The sequence below is a fragment of the Odontesthes bonariensis genome, chromosome 1, assembly GCF_027942865.1.
Source record: "Odontesthes bonariensis isolate fOdoBon6 chromosome 1, fOdoBon6.hap1, whole genome shotgun sequence".
Taxonomy (NCBI): domain Eukaryota; kingdom Metazoa; phylum Chordata; class Actinopteri; order Atheriniformes; family Atherinopsidae; genus Odontesthes; species Odontesthes bonariensis.
The window spans coordinates 29,490,644-29,510,824 of record NC_134506.1 but is presented as its reverse complement, the minus strand read 5'-3'; the positions used below and the strand labels follow the sequence as shown (position 1 = coordinate 29,510,824).

Genomic DNA, 20,181 nt, shown 5'->3' with positions numbered 1-20,181 from the left:
GAAGCCTCGTGTGTTTTCATTAATCCAGGTTTTTTGAGATAATTCCTTTTTACCAATTCACTTTCCTACCAGTCTCGTGTGTTTTTATTGATCTAGGTTTTTTGAGATAATTCTTTTTTACCAGTTCACTTTCCTAACATAGACTGTTGTTCCCTCTTGACAAACATCCACAATTCATAGTAGTCTTTGCCGAAACCCGGGATTGAATCAGGGACCTTCATATCTTCAGTCTGACGCTCTCCCAACTGAGCTATTTCGGCTACAAAGGGCTAAAATGGCCGTTTTCATTTGGAAAGTAAAACCAGGAACTCGCTCCATGGAGCGTAGACGACAAAGCTGGGGAGCCAGATAAAGGCCACAAAAACGCAATAATTGACTGTTGTAGCTGAGGAAGAAGCCTCGTGTGTTTTTATTAATCCAGGTTTTTTGAGATAATTCCTTTTTACCAATTCACTTTCCTACCAGTCTCGTGTGTCTTCATTAATCTAGGTTTTTTCACTTACCTAACATGGGCTGTTGTTCCCTTTTGACAAACATCCACAATTCATAGTAGTCTTTGCCAAAACCCGGGATTGAACCAGTGACCTTCATATCTTCAGTCTGACGCTCTCCCAACTGAGCTATTTCAGCTACAAAGGGCTAAAATGGCCGTTTTCATTTGGAAAGTAAAACCAGGAACTTGCTCCGTGGAGCGTAGACGACAAAGCTGGGGAGCCAGATAAAGGCCACAAAAACGCAATAATTGACTGTTGTAGCTGAGGAAGAAGCCTTGTGTGTTTTCATTGATCCAGGTTTTTTGAGATAATTCCTTTTTACCAATTCACTTTCCTACCAGTCTCGTGTGTTTTCATTAATCCAGGTTTTTTGAGATAACTCCTTTTTAGCAGTTCACTTTCCTAACATAGACTGTTGTTCCCTTTTGACAAACATCCACAATTAATAGTAGTCTTTGCCCAAACCCGGGATTGAATCAGGGACCTTCAGATCTTCAGTCTGACGCTCTCCCAACTGAGCTATTTTGGCTACAAAGGGCTAAAATGGCAGCTTTCATTTGGAAAGTAAAACCAGGAACTTGCTCCGTGGAGCGTAGACGACAAAGCTGGGGAGCCAGATAAAGGCCACAAAAATGCAATAATTGACTGTTGTAGCTGAGGAAGAAGCCTTGTGTGTTTTCATTAATCCAGGTTTTTTGAGATAATTCCTTTTTACCAATTCACTTTCCTACCAGTCTCGTGTGTTTTCATTAATCCAGGTTTTTTGAGATAACTCCTTTTTAGCAGTTCACTTTCCTAACATAGACTGTTGTTCCCGCTTGACAAACATCCACAATTCATAGTAGTCTTTGACGAAACCCGGGATTGAATCAGGGACCTTCATATCTTCAGTCTGACGCTCTCCCAACTGAGCTATTTCAGCTACAAGGGGCTAAAATGGCCGTTTTCATTTGGAAAGTAAAACCAGGAACTCGCTCCGTGGAGCGTAGACGACAAAGCTGGGGAGCCAGATAAAGGCCACAAAAATGCAATAATTGACTGTTGTAGCTGAGGAAGAAGCCTTGTGTGTTTTCATTAATCTAGGTTTTTTGAGATAACTCCTTTTTAGCAGTTCACTTTCCTAACATAGACTGTTGTTCCCTCTTGACAAACATCCACAATTGATAGTAGTCTTTGCCGAAACCCGGGATTGAACCAGGGTCCTTCAGATCTTCAGTCTGACGCTCTCCCAACTGAGCTATTTCAGCTACAAGGGGCTAAAATGGCCGTTTTCATTTGGAAAGTAAAACCAGGAACTCGCTCCGTGGAGCGTAGACGACAAAGCTGGGGAGCCAGATAAAGGCCACAAAAACGCAATAATTGATTGTTGTAGCTGAGGAAGAAGCCTTGTGTGTTTTCATTGATCCAGGTTTTTTGAGATAATTCCTTTTTACCAATTCACTTTCCTACCAGTCTCGTGTGTTTTCATTAATCCAGGTTTTTTGAGATAACTCCTTTTTAGCAGTTCACTTTCCTAACATGGGCTGTTGTTGCCTTTTGACAAACATCCAAAATTCATAGTAGTCTCTGCCGAAACCCAGGATTGAACCAGGGACCTTCAGATCTTCAGTCTGACGCTCTCCCAACTGAGCTATTTCGGCTACAAAGGGCTAAAATGGCCGTTTTCATTTGGAAAGTAAAACCAGGAACTTGCTCCGTGGAGCGTAGACGACAAAGCTGGGGAGCCAGATAAAGGCCACAAAAATGCAATAATTGACTGTTGTAGCTGAGGAAGAAGCCTTGTGTGTTTTCATTGATCCAGGTTTTTTGAGATAATTCCTTTTTACCAATTCACTTTCCTACCAGTCTCGTGTGTTTTCATTAATCCAGGTTTTTTGAGATAACTCCTTTTTAGCAGTTCACTTTCCTAACATAGACTGTTGTTCCCGCTTGACAAACATCCACAATTCATAGTAGTCTTTGCCGAAACCCGGGATTGAATCAGGGACCTTCATATCTTCAGTCTGACGCTCTCCCAACTGAGCTATTTCAGCTACAAGGGGCTAAAATGGCCGTTTTCATTTGGAAAGTAAAACCAGGAACTCGCTCCGTGGAGCGTAGACGACAAAGCTGGGGAGCCAGATAAAGGCCACAAAAACGCAATAATTGATTGTTGTAGCTGAGGAAGAAGCCTTGTGTGTTTTCATTGATCCAGGTTTTTTGAGATAATTCCTTTTTACCAATTCACTTTCCTAACATAGACTGTTGTTCCCTCTTGACAAACATCCACAATTGATAGTAGTCTTTGCCGAAACCCGGGATTGAACCAGGGTCCTTCAGATCTTCAGTCTGACGCTCTCCCAACTGAGCTATTTCAGCTACAAGGGGCTAAAATGGCCGTTTTCATTTGGAAAGTAAAACCAGGAACTCGCTCCGTGGAGCGTAGACGACAAAGCTGGGGAGCCAGATAAAGGCCACAAAAACGCAATAATTGATTGTTGTAGCTGAGGAAGAAGCCTTGTGTGTTTTCATTGATCCAGGTTTTTTGAGATAATTCCTTTTTACCAATTCACTTTCCTACCAGTCTCGTGTGTTTTCATTAATCCAGGTTTTTTGAGATAACTCCTTTTTAGCAGTTCACTTTCCTAACATAGACTGTTGTTCCCTTTTGACAAACATCCACAATTAATAGTAGTCTTTGCCGAAACCCGGGATTGAATCAGGGACCTTCAGATCTTCAGTCTGACGCTCTCCCAACTGAGCTATTTTGGCTACAAAGGGCTAAAATGGCAGCTTTCATTTGGAAAGTAAAACCAGGAACTTGCTCCGTGGAGCGTAGACGACAAAGCTGGGGAGCCAGATAAAGGCCACAAAAATGCAATAATTGACTGTTGTAGCTGAGGAAGAAGCCTTGTGTGTTTTCATTAATCCAGGTTTTTTGAGATAATTCCTTTTTACCAATTCACTTTCCTACCAGTCTCGTGTGTTTTCATTAATCCAGGTTTTTTGAGATAACTCCTTTTTAGCAGTTCACTTTCCTAACATAGACTGTTGTTCCCGCTTGACAAACATCCACAATTCATAGTAGTCTTTGACGAAACCCGGGATTGAATCAGGGACCTTCATATCTTCAGTCTGACGCTCTCCCAACTGAGCTATTTCAGCTACAAGGGGCTAAAATGGCCGTTTTCATTTGGAAAGTAAAACCAGGAACTCGCTCCGTGGAGCGTAGACGACAAAGCTGGGGAGCCAGATAAAGGCCACAAAAATGCAATAATTGACTGTTGTAGCTGAGGAAGAAGCCTTGTGTGTTTTCATTAATCTAGGTTTTTTGAGATAACTCCTTTTTAGCAGTTCACTTTCCTAACATAGACTGTTGTTCCCTCTTGACAAACATCCACAATTGATAGTAGTCTTTGCCGAAACCCGGGATTGAACCAGGGTCCTTCAGATCTTCAGTCTGACGCTCTCCCAACTGAGCTATTTCAGCTACAAGGGGCTAAAATGGCCGTTTTCATTTGGAAAGTAAAACCAGGAACTCGCTCCGTGGAGCGTAGACGACAAAGCTGGGGAGCCAGATAAAGGCCACAAAAACGCAATAATTGATTGTTGTAGCTGAGGAAGAAGCCTTGTGTGTTTTCATTGATCCAGGTTTTTTGAGATAATTCCTTTTTACCAATTCACTTTCCTACCAGTCTCGTGTGTTTTCATTAATCCAGGTTTTTTGAGATAACTCCTTTTTAGCAGTTCACTTTCCTAACATGGGCTGTTGTTGCCTTTTGACAAACATCCAAAATTCATAGTAGTCTCTGCCGAAACCCAGGATTGAACCAGGGACCTTCAGGTCTTCAGTCTGACGCTCTCCCAACTGAGCTATTTCGGCTACAAAGGGCTAAAATGGCCGTTTTCATTTGGAAAGTAAAACCAGGAACTTGCTCCGTGGAGCGTAGACGACAAAGCTGGGGAGCCAGATAAAGGCCACAAAAATGCAATAATTGACTGTTGTAGCTGAGGAAGAAGCCTTGTGTGTTTTCATTGATCCAGGTTTTTTGAGATAATTCCTTTTTACCAATTCACTTTCCTACCAGTCTCGTGTGTTTTCATTAATCCAGGTTTTTTGAGATAACTCCTTTTTAGCAGTTCACTTTCCTAACATAGACTGTTGTTCCCGCTTGACAAACATCCACAATTCATAGTAGTCTTTGCCGAAACCCGGGATTGAATCAGGGACCTTCATATCTTCAGTCTGACGCTCTCCCAACTGAGCTATTTCAGCTACAAGGGGCTAAAATGGCCGTTTTCATTTGGAAAGTAAAACCAGGAACTCGCTCCGTGGAGCGTAGACGACAAAGCTGGGGAGCCAGATAAAGGCCACAAAAACGCAATAATTGATTGTTGTAGCTGAGGAAGAAGCCTTGTGTGTTTTCATTGATCCAGGTTTTTTGAGATAATTCCTTTTTACCAATTCACTTTCCTACCAGTCTCGTGTGTTTTCATTACTCTAGGTTTTTTGAGATAATTCTTTTTTACCAGTTCACTTTCCTAACACAGGCTGTTGTTCCCTTTTGACAAACATCCACAATTAATAGTAGTCTTTGCCGAAACCCGGGATTGAACCAGGGACCTTCAGATCTTCAGTCTGACGCTCTCACAACTGAGCTATTTCGGCTACACGGGGCTAAAATGGCCGTTTTCATTTGGAAAGTAAAACCAGGAACTCGCTCCGTGGAGCGTAGACGACAAAGCTGGGGAGCCAGATAAAGGCCACAAAAACACAATAATTGATTGTTGTAGCTGAGGAAGAAGCCTCGTGTGTTTTCATTAATCCAGGTTTTTGGAGATAATTCCTTTTTACCAATTCACTTTCCTACCAGTCTCGTGTGTTTTCATTGATCTAGGTTTTTTGAGATAACTCCTTTTTAGCAGTTCACTTTCCTAACATAGACTGTTGTTCCCTCTTGACAAACATCCACAATTCATAGTAGTCTTTGCCGAAACCCGGGATTGAACCAGGGACCTTCAGATCTTCAGTCTGACGCTCTCCCAACTGAGCTATTTCGGCTACACGGGGCTAAAATGGCCGTTTTCATTTGGAAAGTAAAACCAGGAACTCGCTCCGTGGAGCGTAGACGACAAAGCTGGGGAGCCAGATAAAGACCACAAAAACGCAATAATTGATTGTTCTAGCTGAGGAAGAAGCCTCGTGTGTTTTCATTAATCCAGGTTTTTTGAGATAATTCCTTTTTACCAATTCACTTTCCTACCAGTCTCGTGTGTCTTCATTAATCTAGGTTTTTTCACTTACCTAACATGGGCTGTTGTTCCCTTTTGACAAACATCCACAATTCATAGTAGTCTTTGCTGAAACCCGGGATTGAATCAGGGACCTTCAGATCTTCAGTCTGACGCTCTCCCAACTGAGCTATTTTGGCTACAAAGGGCTAAAATGGCAGCTTTCATTTGGAAAGTAAAACCAGGAACTTGCTCCGTGGAGCGTAGACGACAAAGCTGGGGAGCCAGATAAAGGCCACAAAAACGCAATAATTGACTGTTGTAGCTGAGGAAGAAGCCTTGTGTGTTTTCATTAATCTAGGTTTTTTGAGATAACTCCTTTTTAGCAGTTCACTTTCCTAACATAGACTGTTGTTCCCTCTTGACAAACATCCACAATTCATAGTAGTCTTTGCCGAAACCCGGGATTGAACCAGGGACCTTCAGATCTTCAGTCTGACGCTCTCCCAACTGAGCTATTTCGGCTACACGGGGCTAAAATAGCCGTTTTCATTTGGAAAGTAAAACCAGGAACTCGCTCCGTGGAGCGTAGACGACAAAGCCGGGGAGCCAGATAAAGGCCAAAAAAGCTCAATAATTGATTGTTGTAGCTGAGGAAGAAGCCTCTTGTGTTTTCAATCTAGGTTTTTTGAGATAATTCCTTTTTACCAATTCACTTTCCTACCAGTCTCGTGTGTTTTCATTGATCTAGGTTTTTTGAGATAACTTGTTTTTAGCAGTTCACTTTCCTAACATAGACTGTTGTTCCCTCTTGACAAACATCCACAATTCATAGTAGTCTTTGCCGAAACCCGGGATTGAACCAGGGACCTTCAGATCTTCAGTCTGACGCTCTCCCAACTGAGCTATTTCGGCTACACGGGGCTAAAATGGCCGTTTTCATTTGGAAAGTAAAACCAGGAACTCGCTCCGTGGAGCGTAGATGACAAAGCTGGGGAGCCAGATAAAGACCACAAAAACGCAATAATTGATTGTTCTAGCTGAGGAAGAAGCCTCGTGTGTTTTCATTAATCCAGGTTTTTTGAGATAATTCCTTTTTACCAATTCACTTTCCTACCAGTCTCGTGTGTCTTCATTAATCTAGGTTTTTTCACTTACCTAACATGGGCTGTTGTTCCCTTTTGACAAACATCCATAATTCATAGTAGTCTTTGCTGAAACCCGGGATTGAATCAGGGACCTTCATATCTTCAGTCTGACGCTCTCCCAACTGAGCTATTTTGGCTACAAAGGGCTAAAATGGCAGCTTTCATTTGGAAAGTAAAACCAGGAACTTGCTCCGTGGAGCGTAGACGACAAAGCTGGGGAGCCAGATAAAGGCCACAAAAACGCAATAATTGACTGTTGTAGCTGAGGAAGAAGCCTCGTGTGTTTTTATTAATCCAGGTTTTTTGAGATAATTCCTTTTTACCAATTCACTTTCCTACCAGTCTTGTGTGTTTTCATTAATCTAGGTTTTTTGAGATAATTCTTTTTTACCAGTTCACTTTCCTAACATAGGCTGTTGTTCCCTTTTGACAAACATCCACAATTAATAGTAGTCTTTGCCGAAACCCGGGATTGAATCAGGGACCTTCATATCTTCAGTCTGACGCTCTCCCAACTGAGCTATTTCAGCTACAAGGGGCTAAAATGGCCGTTTTCATTTGGAAAGTAAAACCAGGAACTCGCTCCGTGGAGCGTAGACGACAAAGCTGGGGAGCCAGATAAAGGCCACAAAAATGCAATAATTGACTGTTGTAGCTGAGGAAGAAGCCTCGTGTGTTTTTATTAATCCAGGTTTTTTGAGATAATTCCTTTTTACCAATTCACTTTCCTACCAGTCTCGTGTGTTTTCATTACTCTAGGTTTTTTGAGATAATTCTTTTTTAGCAGTTCACTTTCCTACCAGTCTTGTGTGTTTTCATTAATCTAGGTTTTTTGAGATAATTCTTTTTTACCAGTTCACTTTCCTAACATAGGCTGTTGTTCCCTTTTGACAAACATCCACAATTAATAGTAGTCTTTGCCGAAACCCGGGATTGAATCAGGGACCTTCATATCTTCAGTCTGACGCTCTCCCAACTGAGCTATTTCAGCTACAAGGGGCTAAAATGGCCGTTTTCATTTGGAAAGTAAAACCAGGAACTCGCTCCGTGGAGCGTAGACGACAAAGCTGGGGAGCCAGATAAAGGCCACAAAAATGCAATAATTGACTGTTGTAGCTGAGGAAGAAGCCTCGTGTGTTTTTATTAATCCAGGTTTTTTGAGATAATTCCTTTTTACCAATTCACTTTCCTACCAGTCTCGTGTGTTTTCATTACTCTAGGTTTTTTGAGATAATTCTTTTTTAGCAGTTCACTTTCCTACCAGTCTTGTGTGTTTTCATTAATCTAGGTTTTTTGAGATAATTCTTTTTTACCAGTTCACTTTCCTAACATAGGCTGTTGTTCCCTTTTGACAAACATCCACAATTAATAGTAGTCTTTGCCGAAACCCGGGATTGAATCAGGGACCTTCATATCTTCAGTCTGACGCTCTCCCAACTGAGCTATTTCAGCTACAAGGGGCTAAAATGGCCGTTTTCATTTGGAAAGTAAAACCAGGAACTCGCTCCGTGGAGCGTAGACGACAAAGCTGGGGAGCCAGATAAAGGCCACAAAAACGCAATAATTGACTGTTGTAGCTGAGGAAGAAGCCTCGTGTGTTTTCATTAATCCAGGTTTTTTGAGATAATTCCTTTTTACCAATTCACTTTCCTACCAGTCTCGTGAGTCTTCATTAATCTAGGTTTTTTCACTGACCTAACATGGGCTGTTGTTCCCTTTTGACAAACATCCACAATTCATAGTAGTCTTTGCCGAGACCCGGGATTGAACCAAGGACCTTCAGATCTTCAGTCTGACGCTCTCCCAACTGAGCTATTTCGGCTACACGGGACTAAAATAGCCGTTTTCATTTGGAAAGTAAAACCAGGAACTCGCTCCGTGGAGCGTAGACGACAAAGCTGGGGAGCCAGATAAAGGCCACAAAAACGCAATAATTGACTGTTGTAGCTGAGGAAGAAGCCTCGTGTGTTTTCATTAATCCAGGTTTTTTGAGATAATTCCTTTTTACCAATTCACTTTCCTACCAGTCTCGTGTGTCTTCATTAATCTAGGTTTTTTCACTTACCTAACATGGGTTGTTGTTCCCTTTTGACAAACATCCACAATTCATAGTAGTCTTTGCCGAAACCCGGGATTGAACCAGTGACCTTCAGATCTTCAGTCAGACACACTCCCAACTGAGCTATATCAGCTACAAAGGGCTAAAATGGCCGTTTTCATTTGGAAAGTAAAACCAGGAACTTGCTCCGTGGAGCGTAGACGACAAAGCTGGGGAGCCAGATAAAGGCCACAAAAATGCAATAATTGACTGTTGTAGCTGAGGAAGAAGCCTTGTGTGTTTTCATTGATCCAGGTTTTTTGAGATAATTCCTTTTTACCAATTCACTTTCCTACCAGTCTCGTGTGTTTTCATTAATCCAGGTTTTTTGAGATAACTCCTTTTTAGCAGTTCACTTTCCTAACATAGACTGTTGTTCCCTCTTGACAAACATCCACAATTGATAGTAGTCTTTGCCGAAACCCGGGATTGAACCAGGGTCCTTCAGATCTTCAGTCTGACGCTCTCCCAACTGAGCTATTTCAGCTACAAGGGGCTAAAATGGCCGTTTTCATTTGGAAAGTAAAACCAGGAACTCGCTCCGTGGAGCGTAGACGACAAAGCTGGGGAGCCAGATAAAGGCCACAAAAACGCAATAATTGATTGTTGTAGCTGAGGAAGAAGCCTTGTGTGTTTTCATTGATCCAGGTTTTTTGAGATAATTCCTTTTTACCAATTCACTTTCCTACCAGTCTCGTGTGTTTTCATTAATCCAGGTTTTTTGAGATAACTCCTTTTTAGCAGTTCACTTTCCTAACATGGGCTGTTGTTGCCTTTTGACAAACATCCAAAATTCATAGTAGTCTCTGCCGAAACCCAGGATTGAACCAGGGACCTTCAGATCTTCAGTCTGACGCTCTCCCAACTGAGCTATTTCGGCTACAAAGGGCTAAAATGGCCGTTTTCATTTGGAAAGTAAAACCAGGAACTTGCTCCGTGGAGCGTAGACGACAAAGCTGGGGAGCCAGATAAAGGCCACAAAAATGCAATAATTGATTGTTGTAGCTGAGGAAGAAGCCTTGTGTGTTTTCATTGATCCAGGTTTTTTGAGATAATTCCTTTTTACCAATTCACTTTCCTACCAGTCTCGTGTGTTTTCATTAATCCAGGTTTTTTGAGATAACTCCTTTTTAGCAGTTCACTTTCCTAACATAGACTGTTGTTCCCGCTTGACAAACATCCACAATTCATAGTAGTCTTTGCCGAAACCCGGGATTGAATCAGGGACCTTCATATCTTCAGTCTGACGCTCTCCCAACTGAGCTATTTCAGCTACAAGGGGCTAAAATGGCCGTTTTCATTTGGAAAGTAAAACCAGGAACTCGCTCCGTGGAGCGTAGACGACAAAGCTGGGGAGCCAGATAAAGGCCACAAAAACGCAATAATTGATTGTTGTAGCTGAGGAAGAAGCCTTGTGTGTTTTCATTGATCCAGGTTTTTTGAGATAATTCCTTTTTACCAATTCACTTTCCTACCAGTCTCGTGTGTTTTCATTACTCTAGGTTTTTTGAGATAATTCTTTTTTAGCAGTTCACTTTCCTACCAGTCTTGTGTGTTTTCATTAATCTAGGTTTTTTGAGATAATTCTTTTTTACCAGTTCACTTTCCTAACACAGGCTGTTGTTCCCTTTTGACAAACATCCACAATTAATAGTAGTCTTTGCCGAAACCCGGGATTGAACCAGGGACCTTCAGATCTTCAGTCTGACGCTCTCACAACTGAGCTATTTCGGCTACACGGGGCTAAAATGGCCGTTTTCATTTGGAAAGTAAAACCAGGAACTCGCTCCGTGGAGCGTAGACGACAAAGCTGGGGAGCCAGATAAAGGCCACAAAAACACAATAATTGATTGTTGTAGCTGAGGAAGAAGCCTCGTGTGTTTTCATTAATCCAGGTTTTTGGAGATAATTCCTTTTTACCAATTCACTTTCCTACCAGTCTCGTGTGTTTTCATTGATCTAGGTTTTTTGAGATAACTCCTTTTTAGCAGTTCACTTTCCTAACATAGACTGTTGTTCCCTCTTGACAAACATCCACAATTGATAGTAGTCTTTGCCGAAACCCGGGATTGAACCAGGGTCCTTCAGATCTTCAGTCTGACGCTCTCCCAACTGAGCTATTTCAGCTACAAGGGGCTAAAATGGCCGTTTTCATTTGGAAAGTAAAACCAGGAACTCGCTCCGTGGAGCGTAGACGACAAAGCTGGGGAGCCAGATAAAGGCCACAAAAACACAATAATTGATTGTTGTAGCTGAGGAAGAAGCCTTGTGTGTTTTCATTGATCCAGGTTTTTGGAGATAATTCCTTTTTACCAATTCACTTTCCTACCAGTCTCGTGTGTTTTCATTAATCCAGGTTTTTTGAGATAACTCCTTTTTAGCAGTTCACTTTCCTAACATGGGCTGTTGTTGCCTTTTGACAAACATCCAAAATTCATAGTAGTCTCTGCCGAAACCCAGGATTGAACCAGGAACCTTCAGATCTTCAGTCTGACGCTCTCCCAACTGAGCTATTTCGGCTACAAAGGGCTAAAATGGCCGTTTTCATTTGGAAAGTAAAACCAGGAACTCGCTCCGTGGAGCGTAGACGACAAAGCTGGGGAGCCAGATAAAGGCCACAAAAACACAATAATTGATTGTTGTAGCTGAGGAAGAAGCCTCGTGTGTTTTCATTAATCCAGGTTTTTTGAGATAATTCCTTTTTACCAATTCACTTTCCTACCAGTCTCGTGTGTTTTCATTACTCTAGGTTTTTTGAGATAATTCTTTTTTAGCAGTTCACTTTCCTACCAGTCTTGTGTGTTTTCATTAATCTAGGTTTTTTGAGATAATTCTTTTTTAGCAGTTCACTTTCCTACCAGTCTCGTGTGTTTTCATTACTCTAGGTTTTTTGAGATAATTCTTTTTTACCAGTTCACTTTCCTAACATAGGCTGTTGTTCCCTTTTGACAAACATCCACAATTAATAGTAGTCTTTGCCGAAACCCGGGATTGAACCAGGGACCTTCAGATCTTCAGTCTGACGCTCTCCCAACTGAGCTATTTCGGCTACACGGGGCTAAAATGGCCGTTTTCATTTGGAAAGTAAAACCAGGAACTCGCTCCATGGAGCGTAGACGACAAAGCTGGGGAGCCAGATAAAGGCCACAAAAACGCAATAATTGACTGTTGTAGCTGAGGAAGAAGCCTCGTGTGTTTTCATTAATCCAGGTTTTTTGAGATAATTCCTTTTTACCAATTCACTTTCCTACCAGTCTCGTGAATCTTCATTAATCTAGGTTTTTTCACTGACCTAACATGGGCTGTTGTTCCCTTTTGACAAACATCCACAATTCATAGTAGTCTTTGCCGAAACCCGGGATTGAACCAGGGACCTTCAGATCTTCAGTCTGACGCTCTCCCAACTGAGCTATTTCGGCTACACGGGGCTAAAATGGCCGTTTTCATTTGGAAAGTAAAACCAGGAACTCGCTCCGTGGAGCGTAGATGACAAAGCTGGGGAGCCAGATAAAGACCACAAAAACGCAATAATTGATTGTTCTAGCTGAGGAAGAAGCCTCGTGTGTTTTCATTAATCCAGGTTTTTTGAGATAATTCCTTTTTACCAATTCACTTTCCTACCAGTCTCGTGTGTTTTTATTGATCTAGGTTTTTTGAGATAATTCTTTTTTACCAGTTCACTTTCCTAACATAGACTGTTGTTCCCTCTTGACAAACATCCACAATTCATAGTAGTCTTTGCCGAAACCCGGGATTGAATCAGGGACCTTCATATCTTCAGTCTGACGCTCTCCCAACTGAGCTATTTCGGCTACAAAGGGCTAAAATGGCCGTTTTCATTTGGAAAGTAAAACCAGGAACTCGCTCCATGGAGCGTAGACGACAAAGCTGGGGAGCCAGATAAAGGCCACAAAAACGCAATAATTGACTGTTGTAGCTGAGGAAGAAGCCTCGTGTGTTTTTATTAATCCAGGTTTTTTGAGATAATTCCTTTTTACCAATTCACTTTCCTACCAGTCTCGTGTGTCTTCATTAATCTAGGTTTTTTCACTTACCTAACATGGGCTGTTGTTCCCTTTTGACAAACATCCACAATTCATAGTAGTCTTTGCCAAAACCCGGGATTGAACCAGTGACCTTCATATCTTCAGTCTGACGCTCTCCCAACTGAGCTATTTCAGCTACAAAGGGCTAAAATGGCCGTTTTCATTTGGAAAGTAAAACCAGGAACTTGCTCCGTGGAGCGTAGACGACAAAGCTGGGGAGCCAGATAAAGGCCACAAAAACGCAATAATTGACTGTTGTAGCTGAGGAAGAAGCCTTGTGTGTTTTCATTGATCCAGGTTTTTTGAGATAATTCCTTTTTACCAATTCACTTTCCTACCAGTCTCGTGTGTTTTCATTAATCCAGGTTTTTTGAGATAACTCCTTTTTAGCAGTTCACTTTCCTAACATAGACTGTTGTTCCCTTTTGACAAACATCCACAATTAATAGTAGTCTTTGCCGAAACCCGGGATTGAATCAGGGACCTTCAGATCTTCAGTCTGACGCTCTCCCAACTGAGCTATTTTGGCTACAAAGGGCTAAAATGGCAGCTTTCATTTGGAAAGTAAAACCAGGAACTTGCTCCGTGGAGCGTAGACGACAAAGCTGGGGAGCCAGATAAAGGCCACAAAAATGCAATAATTGACTGTTGTAGCTGAGGAAGAAGCCTTGTGTGTTTTCATTAATCCAGGTTTTTTGAGATAATTCCTTTTTACCAATTCACTTTCCTACCAGTCTCGTGTGTTTTCATTAATCCAGGTTTTTTGAGATAACTCCTTTTTAGCAGTTCACTTTCCTAACATAGACTGTTGTTCCCGCTTGACAAACATCCACAATTCATAGTAGTCTTTGACGAAACCCGGGATTGAATCAGGGACCTACATATCTTCAGTCTGACGCTCTCCCAACTGAGCTATTTCAGCTACAAGGGGCTAAAATGGCCGTTTTCATTTGGAAAGTAAAACCAGGAACTCGCTCCGTGGAGCGTAGACGACAAAGCTGGGGAGCCAGATAAAGGCCACAAAAATGCAATAATTGACTGTTGTAGCTGAGGAAGAAGCCTTGTGTGTTTTCATTGATCCAGGTTTTTGGAGATAATTCCTTTTTACCAATTCACTTTCCTACCAGTCTCGTGTGTTTTCATTAATCCAGGTTTTTTGAGATAACTCCTTTTTAGCAGTTCACTTTCCTAACATAGACTGTTGTTCCCTTTTGACAAACATCCACAATTAATAGTAGTCTTTGCCGAAACCCGGGATTGAATCAGGGACCTTCAGATCTTCAGTCTGACGCTCTCCCAACTGAGCTATTTTGGCTACAAAGGGCTAAAATGGCAGCTTTCATTTGGAAAGTAAAACCAGGAACTTGCTCCGTGGAGCGTAGACGACAAAGCTGGGGAGCCAGATAAAGGCCACAAAAATGCAATAATTGACTGTTGTAGCTGAGGAAGAAGCCTTGTGTGTTTTCATTAATCCAGGTTTTTTGAGATAATTCCTTTTTACCAATTCACTTTCCTACCAGTCTCGTGTGTTTTCATTAATCCAGGTTTTTTGAGATAACTCCTTTTTAGCAGTTCACTTTCCTAACATAGACTGTTGTTCCCGCTTGACAAACATCCACAATTCATAGTAGTCTTTGACGAAACCCGGGATTGAATCAGGGACCTTCATATCTTCAGTCTGACGCTCTCCCAACTGAGCTATTTCAGCTACAAGGGGCTAAAATGGCCGTTTTCATTTGGAAAGTAAAACCAGGAACTCGCTCCGTGGAGCGTAGACGACAAAGCTGGGGAGCCAGATAAAGGCCACAAAAATGCAATAATTGACTGTTGTAGCTGAGGAAGAAGCCTTGTGTGTTTTCATTAATCTAGGTTTTTTGAGATAACTCCTTTTTAGCAGTTCACTTTCCTAACATAGACTGTTGTTCCCTCTTGACAAACATCCACAATTGATAGTAGTCTTTGCCGAAACCCGGGATTGAACCAGGGTCCTTCAGATCTTCAGTCTGACGCTCTCCCAACTGAGCTATTTCAGCTACAAGGGGCTAAAATGGCCGTTTTCATTTGGAAAGTAAAACCAGGAACTCGCTCCGTGGAGCGTAGACGACAAAGCTGGGGAGCCAGATAAAGGCCACAAAAACGCAATAATTGATTGTTGTAGCTGAGGAAGAAGCCTTGTGTGTTTTCATTGATCCAGGTTTTTGGAGATAATTCCTTTTTACCAATTCACTTTCCTACCAGTCTCGTGTGTTTTCATTAATCCAGGTTTTTTGAGATAACTCCTTTTTAGCAGTTCACTTTCCTAACATGGGCTGTTGTTGCCTTTTGACAAACATCCAAAATTCATAGTAGTCTCTGCCGAAACCCAGGATTGAACCAGGGACCTTCAGATCTTCAGTCTGACGCTCTCCCAACTGAGCTATTTCGGCTACAAAGGGCTAAAATGGCCGTTTTCATTTGGAAAGTAAAACCAGGAACTTGCTCCGTGGAGCGTAGACGACAAAGCTGGGGAGCCAGATAAAGGCCACAAAAATGCAATAATTGACTGTTGTAGCTGAGGAAGAAGCCTTGTGTGTTTTCATTGATCCAGGTTTTTTGAGATAATTCCTTTTTACCAATTCACTTTCCTACCAGTCTCGTGTGTTTTCATTAATCCAGGTTTTTTGAGATAACTCCTTTTTAGCAGTTCACTTTCCTAACATAGACTGTTGTTCCCGCTTGACAAACATCCACAATTCATAGTAGTCTTTGCCGAAACCCGGGATTGAATCAGGGACCTTCATATCTTCAGTCTGACGCTCTCCCAACTGAGCTATTTCAGCTACAAGGGGCTAAAATGGCCGTTTTCATTTGGAAAGTAAAACCAGGAACTCGCTCCGTGGAGCGTAGACGACAAAGCTGGGGAGCCAGATAAAGGCCACAAAAACGCAATAATTGATTGTTGTAGCTGAGGAAGAAGCCTTGTGTGTTTTCATTGATCCAGGTTTTTTGAGATAATTCCTTTTTACCAATTCACTTTCCTACCAGTCTCGTGTGTTTTCATTACTCTAGGTTTTTTGAGATAATTCTTTTTTAGCAGTTCACTTTCCTACCAGTCTTGTGTGTTTTCATTAATCTAGGTTTTTTGAGATAATTCTTTTTTACCAGTTCACTTTCCTAACACAGGCTGTTGTTCCCTTTTGACAAACATCCACAATTAATAGTAGTCTTTGCCGAAACCCGGGATTGAACCAGGGACCTTCAGATCTTCAGTCTGACGCTCTCACAACTGAGCTATTTCGGCTACACGGGGCTAAAATGGCCGTTTTCATTTGGAAAGTAAAACCAGGAACTCGCTCCGTGGAGCGTAGACGACAAAGCTGGGGAGCCAGATAAAGGCCACAAAAACACAATAATTGACTGTTGTAGCTGAGGAAGAAGCCTTGTGTGTTTTCATTGATCCAGGTTTTTTGAGATAATTCCTTTTTACCAATTCACTTTCCTACCAGTCTCGTGTGTTTTCATTAATCCAGGTTTTTTGAGATAACTCCTTTTTAGCAGTTCACTTTCCTAACATAGACTGTTGTTCCCTTTTGACAAACATCCACAATTAATAGTAGTCTTTGCCGAAACCCGGGATTGAATCAGGGACCTTCAGATCTTCAGTCTGACGCTCTCCCAACTGAGCTATTTTGGCTACAAAGGGCTAAAATGGCAGCTTTCATTTGGAAAGTAAAACCAGGAACTTGCTCCGTGGAGCGTAGACGACAAAGCTGGGGAGCCAGATAAAGGCCACAAAAATGCAATAATTGACTGTTGTAGCTGAGGAAGAAGCCTTGTGTGTTTTCATTAATCCAGGTTTTTTGAGATAATTCCTTTTTACCAATTCACTTTCCTACCAGTCTCGTGTGTTTTCATTAATCCAGGTTTTTTGAGATAACTCCTTTTTAGCAGTTCACTTTCCTAACATAGACTGTTGTTCCCGCTTGACAAACATCCACAATTCATAGTAGTCTTTGACGAAACCCGGGATTGAATCAGGGACCTACATATCTTCAGTCTGACGCTCTCCCAACTGAGCTATTTCAGCTACAAGGGGCTAAAATGGCCGTTTTCATTTGGAAAGTAAAACCAGGAACTCGCTCCGTGGAGCGTAGACGACAAAGCTGGGGAGCCAGATAAAGGCCACAAAAATGCAATAATTGACTGTTGTAGCTGAGGAAGAAGCCTTGTGTGTTTTCATTGATCCAGGTTTTTGGAGATAATTCCTTTTTACCAATTCACTTTCCTACCAGTCTCGTGTGTTTTCATTAATCCAGGTTTTTTGAGATAACTCCTTTTTAGCAGTTCACTTTCCTAACATAGACTGTTGTTCCCTTTTGACAAACATCCACAATTAATAGTAGTCTTTGCCGAAACCCGGGATTGAATCAGGGACCTTCAGATCTTCAGTCTGACGCTCTCCCAACTGAGCTATTTTGGCTACAAAGGGCTAAAATGGCAGCTTTCATTTGGAAAGTAAAACCAGGAACTTGCTCCGTGGAGCGTAGACGACAAAGCTGGGGAGCCAGATAAAGGCCACAAAAATGCAATAATTGACTGTTGTAGCTGAGGAAGAAGCCTTGTGTGTTTTCATTAATCCAGGTTTTTTGAGATAATTCCTTTTTACCAATTCACTTTCCTACCAGTCTCGTGTGTTTTCATTAATCCAGGTTTTTTGAGATAACTCCTTTTTAGCAGTTCACTTTCCTAACATAGACTGTTGTTCCCGCTTGACAAACATCCACAATTCATAGTAGTCTTTGACGAAACCCGGGATTGAATCAGGGACCTTCATATCTTCAGTCTGACGCTCTCCCAACTGAGCTATTTCAGCTACAAGGGGCTAAAATGGCCGTTTTCATTTGGAAAGTAAAACCAGGAACTCGCTCCGTGGAGCGTAGACGACAAAGCTGGGGAGCCAGATAAAGGCCACAAAAATGCAATAATTGACTGTTGTAGCTGAGGAAGAAGCCTTGTGTGTTTTCATTAATCTAGGTTTTTTGAGATAACTCCTTTTTAGCAGTTCACTTTCCTAACATAGACTGTTGTTCCCTCTTGACAAACATCCACAATTGATAGTAGTCTTTGCCGAAACCCGGGATTGAACCAGGGTCCTTCAGATCTTCAGTCTGACGCTCTCCCAACTGAGCTATTTCAGCTACAAGGGGCTAAAATGGCCGTTTTCATTTGGAAAGTAAAACCAGGAACTCGCTCCGTGGAGCGTAGACGACAAAGCTGGGGAGCCAGATAAAGGCCACAAAAACGCAATAATTGATTGTTGTAGCTGAGGAAGAAGCCTTGTGTGTTTTCATTGATCCAGGTTTTTTGAGATAATTCCTTTTTACCAATTCACTTTCCTACCAGTCTCGTGTGTTTTCATTAATCCAGGTTTTTTGAGATAACTCCTTTTTAGCAGTTCACTTTCCTAACATGGGCTGTTGTTGCCTTTTGACAAACATCCAAAATTCATAGTAGTCTCTGCCGAAACCCAGGATTGAACCAGGGACCTTCAGATCTTCAGTCTGACGCTCTCCCAACTGAGCTATTTCGGCTACAAAGGGCTAAAATGGCCGTTTTCATTTGGAAAGTAAAACCAGGAACTTGCTCCGTGGAGCGTAGACGACAAAGCTGGGGAGCCAGATAAAGGCCACAAAAATGCAATAATTGACTGTTGTAGCTGAGGAAGAAGCCTTGTGTGTTTTCATTGATCCAGGTTTTTTGAGATAATTCCTTTTTACCAATTCACTTTCCTACCAGTCTCGTGTGTTTTCATTAATCCAGGTTTTTTGAGATAACTCCTTTTTAGCAGTTCACTTTCCTAACATAGACTGTTGTTCCCGCTTGACAAACATCCACAATTCATAGTAGTCTTTGCCGAAACCCGGGATTGAATCAGGGACCTTCATATCTTCAGTCTGACGCTCTCCCAACTGAGCTATTTCAGCTACAAGGGGCTAAAATGGCCGTTTTCATTTGGAAAGTAAAACCAGGAACTCGCTCCGTGGAGCGTAGACGACAAAGCTGGGGAGCCAGATAAAGGCCACAAAAACGCAATAATTGATTGTTGTAGCTGAGGAAGAAGCCTTGTGTGTTTTCATTGATCCAGGTTTTTTGAGATAATTCCTTTTTACCAATTCACTTTCCTACCAGTCTCGTGTGTTTTCATTACTCTAGGTTTTTTGAGATAATTCTTTTTTAGCAGTTCACTTTCCTACCAGTCTTGTGTGTTTTCATTAATCTAGGTTTTTTGAGATAATTCTTTTTTACCAGTTCACTTTCCTAACACAGGCTGTTGTTCCCTTTTGACAAACATCCACAATTAATAGTAGTCTTTGCCGAAACCCGGGATTGAACCAGGGACCTTCAGATCTTCAGTCTGACGCTCTCACAACTGAGCTATTTCGGCTACACGGGGCTAAAATGGCCGTTTTCATTTGGAAAGTAAAACCAGGAACTCGCTCCGTGGAGCGTAGACGACAAAGCTGGGGAGCCAGATAAAGGCCACAAAAACACAATAATTGATTGTTGTAGCTGAGGAAGAAGCCTCGTGTGTTTTCATTAATCCAGGTTTTTGGAGATAATTCCTTTTTACCAATTCACTTTCCTACCAGTCTCGTGTGTTTTCATTGATCTAGGTTTTTTGAGATAACTCCTTTTTAGCAGTTCACTTTCCTAACATAGACTGTTGTTCCCTCTTGACAAACATCCACAATTCATAGTAGTCTTTGCCGAAACCCGGGATTGAACCAGGGACCTTCAGATCTTCAGTCTGACGCTCTCCCAACTGAGCTATTTCGGCTACACGGGGCTAAAATGGCCGTTTTCATTTGGAAAGTAAAACCAGGAACTCGCTCCGTGGAGCGTAGACGACAAAGCTGGGGAGCCAGATAAAGACCACAAAAACGCAATAATTGATTGTTCTAGCTGAGGAAGAAGCCTCGTGTGTTTTCATTAATCCAGGTTTTTTGAGATAATTCCTTTTTACCAATTCACTTTCCTACCAGTCTCGTGTGTCTTCATTAATCTAGGTTTTTTCACTTACCTAACATGGGCTGTTGTTCCCTTTTGACAAACATCCACAATTCATAGTAGTCTTTGCTGAAACCCGGGATTGAATCAGGGACCTTCAGATCTTCAGTCTGACGCTCTCCCAACTGAGCTATTTT

At 41.9% G+C, this 20,181-nt stretch overlaps 6 non-coding genes across 6 annotated transcripts; all 6 read right to left on the bottom strand.

The window, feature by feature from the left end:
- Nucleotides 1–5,462: 5,462 nt before the first annotated feature.
- trnaf-gaa (transfer RNA phenylalanine (anticodon GAA)) lies at nucleotides 5,463–5,535 on the bottom strand. Its single transcript has one exon. It is a non-coding gene; the product is annotated as a tRNA-Phe (tRNA).
- Nucleotides 5,536–6,157: 622 nt separating this feature from the next.
- trnaf-gaa (transfer RNA phenylalanine (anticodon GAA)) lies at nucleotides 6,158–6,230 on the bottom strand. The gene has a single exon. It is a non-coding gene; the product is annotated as a tRNA-Phe (tRNA).
- A 317-nt stretch (nucleotides 6,231–6,547) lies between these two features.
- trnaf-gaa (transfer RNA phenylalanine (anticodon GAA)) lies at nucleotides 6,548–6,620 on the bottom strand. The gene has a single exon. It is a non-coding gene; the product is annotated as a tRNA-Phe (tRNA).
- A 5,307-nt stretch (nucleotides 6,621–11,927) lies between these two features.
- On the bottom strand, nucleotides 11,928–12,000 carry trnaf-gaa (transfer RNA phenylalanine (anticodon GAA)). Its single transcript has one exon. It is a non-coding gene; the product is annotated as a tRNA-Phe (tRNA).
- Nucleotides 12,001–12,297: 297 nt separating this feature from the next.
- trnaf-gaa (transfer RNA phenylalanine (anticodon GAA)) lies at nucleotides 12,298–12,370 on the bottom strand. Its single transcript has one exon. It is a non-coding gene; the product is annotated as a tRNA-Phe (tRNA).
- Nucleotides 12,371–19,741: 7,371 nt separating this feature from the next.
- On the bottom strand, nucleotides 19,742–19,814 carry trnaf-gaa (transfer RNA phenylalanine (anticodon GAA)). The gene has a single exon. It is a non-coding gene; the product is annotated as a tRNA-Phe (tRNA).
- Between the last annotated feature and the right edge of the window lie 367 nt (nucleotides 19,815–20,181).